Genomic DNA, 8,569 nt, shown 5'->3' on the forward strand with positions numbered 1-8,569 from the left:
GGTGGATTGCATCGAAGGTGTTTGTGTTCCAAACAGAGACTGTTGCTCCGTCAAGCTTTGGAGAGAGGATTAGACCTGTGTTGACTGTTACACAGAATGGATAGGTGCTTACCTTGAACTTCAAGTGGATGAGAAGAGGCTTATCAAACATTCCAGAGGGTCAGTAGAGAATGCCAATGTGATTATGGCCCACATATTGGATTCATCTTGGTGATGTTCAAGTGTACCCGGAGAAAGGAACTAGTTGCTTTCTCTGCTGGTTTGCACGGCTTGCGGCATTTACCCTGACTAACTTTGCCAAGATGTATGCCTCCAAGTTTGGAAGTAGATGAGGCTAAGATGATGGAGGACTTTGGGGTGAGAACTTCTTTGATCCTATGGCAACAAGAAGTGGACCAGCAAAACACTGGCCACTTGCAACATTGCAAGCGTGGGTTTGTCCAGTTTCTGCTATGAACCTATCAGCAGTGCATTGCAACACTTGCCAATGAACTTCAGAAAGGATAAGCTCATGCCCCATTTTGTGGAGATGCTTTGTGTTGTCATTGAGTCTGATTGAGCGAAGGATCTGATGGCAAGCGTTGATGAAGCGGGTCATGCAACTGGCTCACCAGCAAGTACTGCATCTTTTGGAAATATATGATGATCTTTCAATTTCCATCTCCCGCCAAGGCCAAAGAGTCCGTGTGTGAGTTGTACAGGGCTCACTATAGATGTGATGCTTACGCTCAGTGCCATTAATAATTGTGACCCTGAAGACCTCTCTATGCTTTATGTGTATCGAAGATGATTCCGTGCACTCTGATCAAGCGGGCAGTTTCTTTGCCTTTGGACGAGTTCTTCTCTGGGAAAGTTTCAACTGCGTTGAAAGTTTAGAATTCATGGCCCAAAACTGATTGTTCCTGGAGAGAAGAAGACTTGTATGTGAAGGTGTCCAGGAGAACTGTCAATTTGGATGCAGAGGCAAGAAACAGTGGAGGATGTGCCTTGTGGATAACACTGTTGCCATTGTGGGTTGGATTCAATTTAATTCACGAAGACATGCTACTCTAACAAACGAGAAGGAATTGATGCCATCCAAATTCGAGCCATGAAATTTTCTGTATTCCTGTGGTGCGTTGTGCAGTTCAGTGCAAGGTGGCAATACTGATCTTCCCAAGGCTTTGGGAAGGCCTTAACGTACTGGCGAAGTCAGATACCTATGGTTGTGTGTACATGGAGTGAGTTGTGTGCAGCCATTGTTGCTGGTTGCTGGAGAACTACATCTTGAGATCTGTCTGAAGGATTTGCCAAAGAGGATTCATGGGTGGAGCTGAGATTATAAATCTTGACCACTGTTGTCTCTTTCCGTGAAAACTGTCCTTGATGAGGTGTCGGGCCGCACAGTGATGAGTAAATCCACCCAACAAACACAATAGTCTGTTACATGGAGCAGACGACCCATGGAGGATGGGACTGGCAGAGGGCTATTTGATGTATTGGAATGGTCGCATTCGGACACGAGTATGATCAGTTAGAGGTTAGGTCTAAAACTGAGAGGGATGTTTGGTGGACAAAGATCTTGCTTAAGATGATTTTGGTGCTTTTGGTCCTGAGACTACGGCATCCTAACATGGTGCGTTATATTGTGTAATGGAAGTTCAATACGCGCTGAAATGAAATCGAAGATTTCTGTTGTCGCGGTGGTTTTCCAATGGGCGTCGGTACAGAAGGGTGCGATATGCCGAAGATATAACATGGGAAGAGGCATCTGTTTGAGTTTGGTGAAAATGCTTCTCAGCTGACTGCCAAACCAAGACTTCTTGAGCCTGTGTACCTAGTGGAGATTCAGGCTCCCGAGCAAGCTCTTGGTGGTATCTACAGTGTTCTTAACCAGAAGCGTGGGCACGTCTTTGAGGAAATGCAGAGACCGGGTACTCCTCTTTACAACATCAAGGCGTATCTCCCTGTCATTGAGTCCTTTGGGTTCTCGAGCACATTGAGAGCAGCAACTTCTGGGCAGGCATTCCCACAGTGTGTGTTTGACCATTGGGACATGATGTCGTCGGATCCATTGGAATCGGGTACCCAGGCGGCGCAACTAGTTGCTGATATCCGCAAGAGGAAGGGATTGAAGGAACAAATGACTCCATTGTCTGAGTTTGAAGACAAGCTATAAAAACACTCATTTGGTTGAATTTTCATGCACCAACACAACCATATGAATTTGCAAGCGGAGAGGTTCTAATTAGTTCCCTATTTTTATCATATCGTATAGAACAAAACGCCTATCTTTTTGGAAAAGTGTTTTTTTTCCCATTTTCAACTGATATTTTATTTTTCATATTGAGTTTGTATGGACTACCAAGATACATTCCTGTTGAAATATGTGTTATGCGGGTCAAATGTTCTGAGCATGAAGCATTTTTATTGGCCTATCAGTTTGTTGGTCTTAATCACATTGAAATTAGAATAAAGCTTTACATTTCTGTGTTGATAACCAAAACTATCCCTTGTTTTCTTTTGTGATATATATAATGGGAATGTTCCAGATGATGAATTGTTTTTTAAATGTGTTCGATCCAGTCGTTCTTTCATGTGTGAACTTCAGAAATATATTTTCATATGAAGCTTGCAACGTTAATGAAAAGATAATGTCAAGGTGAAATATCAATAGATGGATGTAATCTTTTTTGCTTTTTTGGGTTGATTTCACTAATGATTTAGGTTATGGAAAATGATACCTTTTCATTTTTTCTTTTTTTCTTTTTTTAGTTAAAAGAACTTTATTAAAAAGTTTAACATGCTTATTATTTACCAGATTAGTGGTATATTACATTTTTTTTACTTGTGACCAAAATGAGCATTAATTTTGAGGTTAAAAGTTTGATCACTCTATTTCACATGTTGTCCAAAAAATTTTTTTTAAATAATTTTTTTTCTTCGATGTCAAATGAATAATGTGAAGAAATGTGGACATATTCACAAGAGGCCAAAATTAATAGAAACCCTTTCCTTCTCATTCCATCTATGGGTGTTCATCAAAACCTATCAAAACCTACCAAACCGAACCAAAAATTCGGTTTTTGGTTAAGTTTTGGTTCAATTTGGTTTAAGATTATAAGAAAATCAAAATTTTCGGTTTGCTTTGTTTTTAGATTTGAAAACCAAATTTAAAATTGAATTGGATCGTTTATAATATATATGTTACAAAACTAAATCGAACCAAACCGTTTATATATATTATAAAAGTAAACTTATATATAAAATCGAAAGTCAAACGAAACCAAATTGAATATGTGTGGTTTCAATTCGATTCGGTTTAAAGAAAACAAACGGTTTGGTTCAATTTAGCACATATCTAAAATCGAATTTTTTTCGGTCATGCCAAACCGACCAAATCAATCAAACTGTGAACACCCCTAATTTCATCCGTCATTTCCACCTAAGCTTTCCACAACGAATTAGTTCATATCTCAAATCCCAATTATATGTTGAAATTCAAATGTAAATTCATTCAAGAAAATCTTGCATTCTGTTGTGGGTGAAAAAGTGGATATTAATTTGACCAAGTATGGAGATCGACCCATAGAGTCAACCATAAAGCCATAATGCCTAAGTATGGAGGCCGACCCTAGAGTTTGAGGTGACCAATTTCAAGCTCTAACAACCATTTTTGATGACATCTCTGGTGACCCATCTCCGACGACCAATTTCAGACTCTGGCAACCACCTTCGACAATAAATTTCAACGACCAACTTCGACAACCACCGTCGTAGGTTCTAACGAAAATCACCTTCAATGGTCAATTTCAATTATCACCTTCGAGTGAGCAAATCTGACGACCAACTCCAGACTTCGACAACCACCTCTGACTACAAACTCCAGAAAAATTCATTTTTTATGATCAACTTCGACGACCACTTTCGCGCGACCAACTCTGATGACCAACTTTGGGCTTCGAAAACCACTTTCAACTACAATCTTCGAGCTCCAAAAACCACCCCCGACGACAAACTTCGACGACCAACTCCAATACCACCTTCATACGACTAACTTCAAGTTCCGACAACTACCTTCAACTACAAACTTAAGCAAAAATCATATTTGATAATCAACTTTGAGAATCACTTCCGACTACTATAATATTGATGACTGTTAAAGTATGTTGTAAGGTTGTTGATTATATAAATAATAGTTTTTTGTCTACAATATTTATATGATGTAGAAATTTGTAAAATATATTTTGATTTAATTGAATTCATATATCAAATGAGTTTAAGAATATTTGACAAAGTATGTAACACATAGCAAAAAAATTATAAAATGGAGATTTTTTTAGAACATTTTCTACTAAAAAATGAAGATTTGTTCTATGATGATACTCCAAATTTGAAGGAATCGAGAGTGAAATTATTGAAAATATGTGGTTGCATTCCATTGGCTGCTAAAATGATGAGGAAGATTCAATTTTTTTAAAAAAAAATCACGATAGAGCAATAATATAGAGCAACAATAGGAAGAAGAAGATGATGATGAAATTCATGGAGAAAAATTAGGAATCAAAAGTTTTTATTTCTCTTTGGTTTCACATTTTATTTAACCATATTTATGTAAGAAATGTAGTGGATTAATTATTGTTCATTATCCAAAAAAGAAAGAAAGAAAGAAAAACTTAAAAAAAAATAAATCCATACTTTATTCAAACAAAAATGGGTAGAATTATTTAATAAAAAAGTTTTTAAAAAATATAATAATCATAAAAACGGATTATTTAAAGTTCAAAAACTGCAACAGGTATCCCAGACATATGAACTCAATTATGCACCTCAAACACATGAACTCAGACCAAATAACTTTGTATTCCAAATAGGGACATATGAACTCCACAAATATATGAATTCCATAGACATATGAACTGCATACATCATATCTCAACTCCGTGTCCCAAACAACCCTTAAGTTTTTACTTTTGCCCATGTTTCAGTCACTAATGAAATAAACTTAACAATTCATAACAGTTAGTAATGACTTGATTAATGACCCAAGAAGCTAATTAGTGAATGACTGTCACAAAACCTATTTCTATATAATCGAGAGGGGTCCTGAAACTTGAGATACACTGAATACATCTTGACTTCTATAATCTCTAGCTCTCTCTCTAAACAATTATTAATTTAATTGTTGAAGTGTTAATGGCCAAGCACCACATCGATGTGAGTTTTTATCTATTGTGTAGGATGATCTGAATTCTTTCGAAAAGTATAAATTTATCGTTGGTAACAAATTTCGGTATCTCTCTCAAATTTGATGCATCAAATTTCTAAACCATGTCTCTTTGAGGTAGCGTCACTCTTAAGATTTCTTTTTATATCATATCAAAATAATTCAAAATGACCATACTTGGTTTCGTTTGGTTGGTTCGATTCTATAAAATACAAATACTTTATGTGAGGCAAAAAATCTATATCAGACACGTATCAGATATCGATACTTCTAGATACTTCCTAGATACATATCTGAAATGCGATTTGACATATCTATTTCTACGCGCACTTTTTTTTTTTTTTTTTTAATAGAAAAAAGACAAGCATATCACACCCCTCCCAGATTACCCTTTTATTCTGGAAGAGGATATGACTGTGGTAGCTACTAGCCCTATTGCCAGAACTCACCACCCAAGCATTCTAATCTAGATACCAACCTGTTCTTCTCTATTAATAATATACGCAAATAGCTAAGACATTACTTTTATAGAAAAATATTCACAGGTGGCCCAAACATTCCTACATAAACCCTAGTCTCTCACAAAACATGTGTACATAAACAGATTATCAACTTAAGTCTTTTAATAAGCCGAGTCTTTCGGTAGTAAGCAGCAACAGGATCAACCTTGAGGAAACTGACCGCTACCTGAAAAGGGAAAACACAGAAATTCTGTGAGCTAAAAGCTCAGTGAGTGACTATAGAATTGTAAAGCAACAAACGTAGCATCACTATAAACATGTAAATATACCCTGTCTCTTATACACATCTAGATGTGTATAAGAGACAGCTTCTCAGCTGACTGCCAAACCAAGACTTCTTGAGCCTGTGTACCTAGTGGAGATTCAGGCTCCCGAGCAAGCTCTTGGTGGTATCTACAGTGTTCTTAACCAGAAGCGTGGGCACGTCTTTGAGGAAATGCAGAGACCGGGTACTCCTCTTTACAACATCAAGGCGTATCTCCCTGTCATTGAGTCCTTTGGGTTCTCGAGCACATTGAGAGCAGCAACTTCTGGGCAGGCATTCCCACAGTGTGTGTTTGACCATTGGGACATGATGTCGTCGGATCCATTGGAATCGGGTACCCAGGCGGCGCAACTAGTTGCTGATATCCGCAAGAGGAAGGGATTGAAGGAACAAATGACTCCATTGTCTGAGTTTGAAGACAAGCTATAAAAACACTCATTTGGTTGAATTTTCATGCACCAACACAACCATATGAATTTGCAAGCGGAGAGGTTCTAATTAGTTCCCTATTTTTATCATATCGTATAGAACAAAACGCCTATCTTTTTGGAAAAGTGTTTTTTTTCCCATTTTCAACTGATATTTTATTTTTCATATTGAGTTTGTATGGACTACCAAGATACATTCCTGTTGAAATATGTGTTATGCGGGTCAAATGTTCTGAGCATGAAGCATTTTTATTGGCCTATCAGTTTGTTGGTCTTAATCACATTGAAATTAGAATAAAGCTTTACATTTCTGTGTTGATAACCAAAACTATCCCTTGTTTTCTTTTGTGATATATATAATGGGAATGTTCCAGATGATGAATTGTTTTTTAAATGTGTTCGATCCAGTCGTTCTTTCATGTGTGAACTTCAGAAATATATTTTCATATGAAGCTTGCAACGTTAATGAAAAGATAATGTCAAGGTGAAATATCAATAGATGGATGTAATCTTTTTTGCTTTTTTGGGTTGATTTCACTAATGATTTAGGTTATGGAAAATGATACCTTTTCATTTTTTCTTTTTTTCTTTTTTTAGTTAAAAGAACTTTATTAAAAAGTTTAACATGCTTATTATTTACCAGATTAGTGGTATATTACATTTTTTTTACTTGTGACCAAAATGAGCATTAATTTTGAGGTTAAAAGTTTGATCACTCTATTTCACATGTTGTCCAAAAAATTTTTTTTAAATAATTTTTTTTCTTCGATGTCAAATGAATAATGTGAAGAAATGTGGACATATTCACAAGAGGCCAAAATTAATAGAAACCCTTTCCTTCTCATTCCATCTATGGGTGTTCATCAAAACCTATCAAAACCTACCAAACCGAACCAAAAATTCGGTTTTTGGTTAAGTTTTGGTTCAATTTGGTTTAAGATTATAAGAAAATCAAAATTTTCGGTTTGCTTTGTTTTTAGATTTGAAAACCAAATTTAAAATTGAATTGGATCGTTTATAATATATATGTTACAAAACTAAATCGAACCAAACCGTTTATATATATTATAAAAGTAAACTTATATATAAAATCGAAAGTCAAACGAAACCAAATTGAATATGTGTGGTTTCAATTCGATTCGGTTTAAAGAAAACAAACGGTTTGGTTCAATTTAGCACATATCTAAAATCGAATTTTTTTCGGTCATGCCAAACCGACCAAATCAATCAAACTGTGAACACCCCTAATTTCATCCGTCATTTCCACCTAAGCTTTCCACAACGAATTAGTTCATATCTCAAATCCCAATTATATGTTGAAATTCAAATGTAAATTCATTCAAGAAAATCTTGCATTCTGTTGTGGGTGAAAAAGTGGATATTAATTTGACCAAGTATGGAGATCGACCCATAGAGTCAACCATAAAGCCATAATGCCTAAGTATGGAGGCCGACCCTAGAGTTTGAGGTGACCAATTTCAAGCTCTAACAACCATTTTTGATGACATCTCTGGTGACGATTTACTGTTTATAGTGATTGCTACGTTTGTTGCTTTACAATTCTATAGTCACTGCTACTGAGCTTTTAGCTCACAGAATTTCCTGTGTTTTCCCTTTTCAGGTAGCGGTCAGTTTCTCAAGGTTTGTCCTGTTGCTGCTTACTACCGAAAGACTCGGCTTATTAAAAGACTTAAGTTGATAATCTGTTTATGTACACATGTTTTTGTGAGAGACTAGGGTTTATGTAGGAATGTTTGGGCCACCTGTTGAATATTTTTCATAAAAGTTAAATGTCTTAGCTATTTTGCGTATATCTATTAAATAGAGAAGAACAGGTTGTATCTAATTAGAATGCTTTGGGTGGTGAGTTCTGGCAATAGGGCTTAGTAAGCTACCACAGTCATATCCTCTTCCAGATAAAAGGGTAATCTGGGAGGGGTGTGATTATGCTTGTCTTTTTTCTATTAAAAAAAAAAAAAAAAAAGTGCGCGTAGAATAGATAATGTCAAATCGCATTTTCAGATATGTATCTAGGAAGTATCTAGAAGTATCGGATATCTGGATACGGTATCTATATAGATTTTTGCCTCAATAAAGTATTATGTATTTTTAAGAGATCGAACCAACCAAACGAAACCAAGTATTGGTC

The 8,569-nt window shown here is 36.1% G+C and overlaps 1 pseudogene; it reads left to right on the top strand.

The window, feature by feature from the left end:
* LOC120088960 overlaps positions 1-6,748 on the top strand; it is an 8,452-nt pseudogene extending 1,704 nt beyond the window's left edge.
* Positions 6,749-8,569: the final 1,821 nt, after the last annotated feature.

Source organism: Benincasa hispida, chromosome 10 (genome assembly GCF_009727055.1).
Source record: "Benincasa hispida cultivar B227 chromosome 10, ASM972705v1, whole genome shotgun sequence".
NCBI classification, from domain to species: Eukaryota; Viridiplantae; Streptophyta; class Magnoliopsida; order Cucurbitales; family Cucurbitaceae; genus Benincasa; species Benincasa hispida.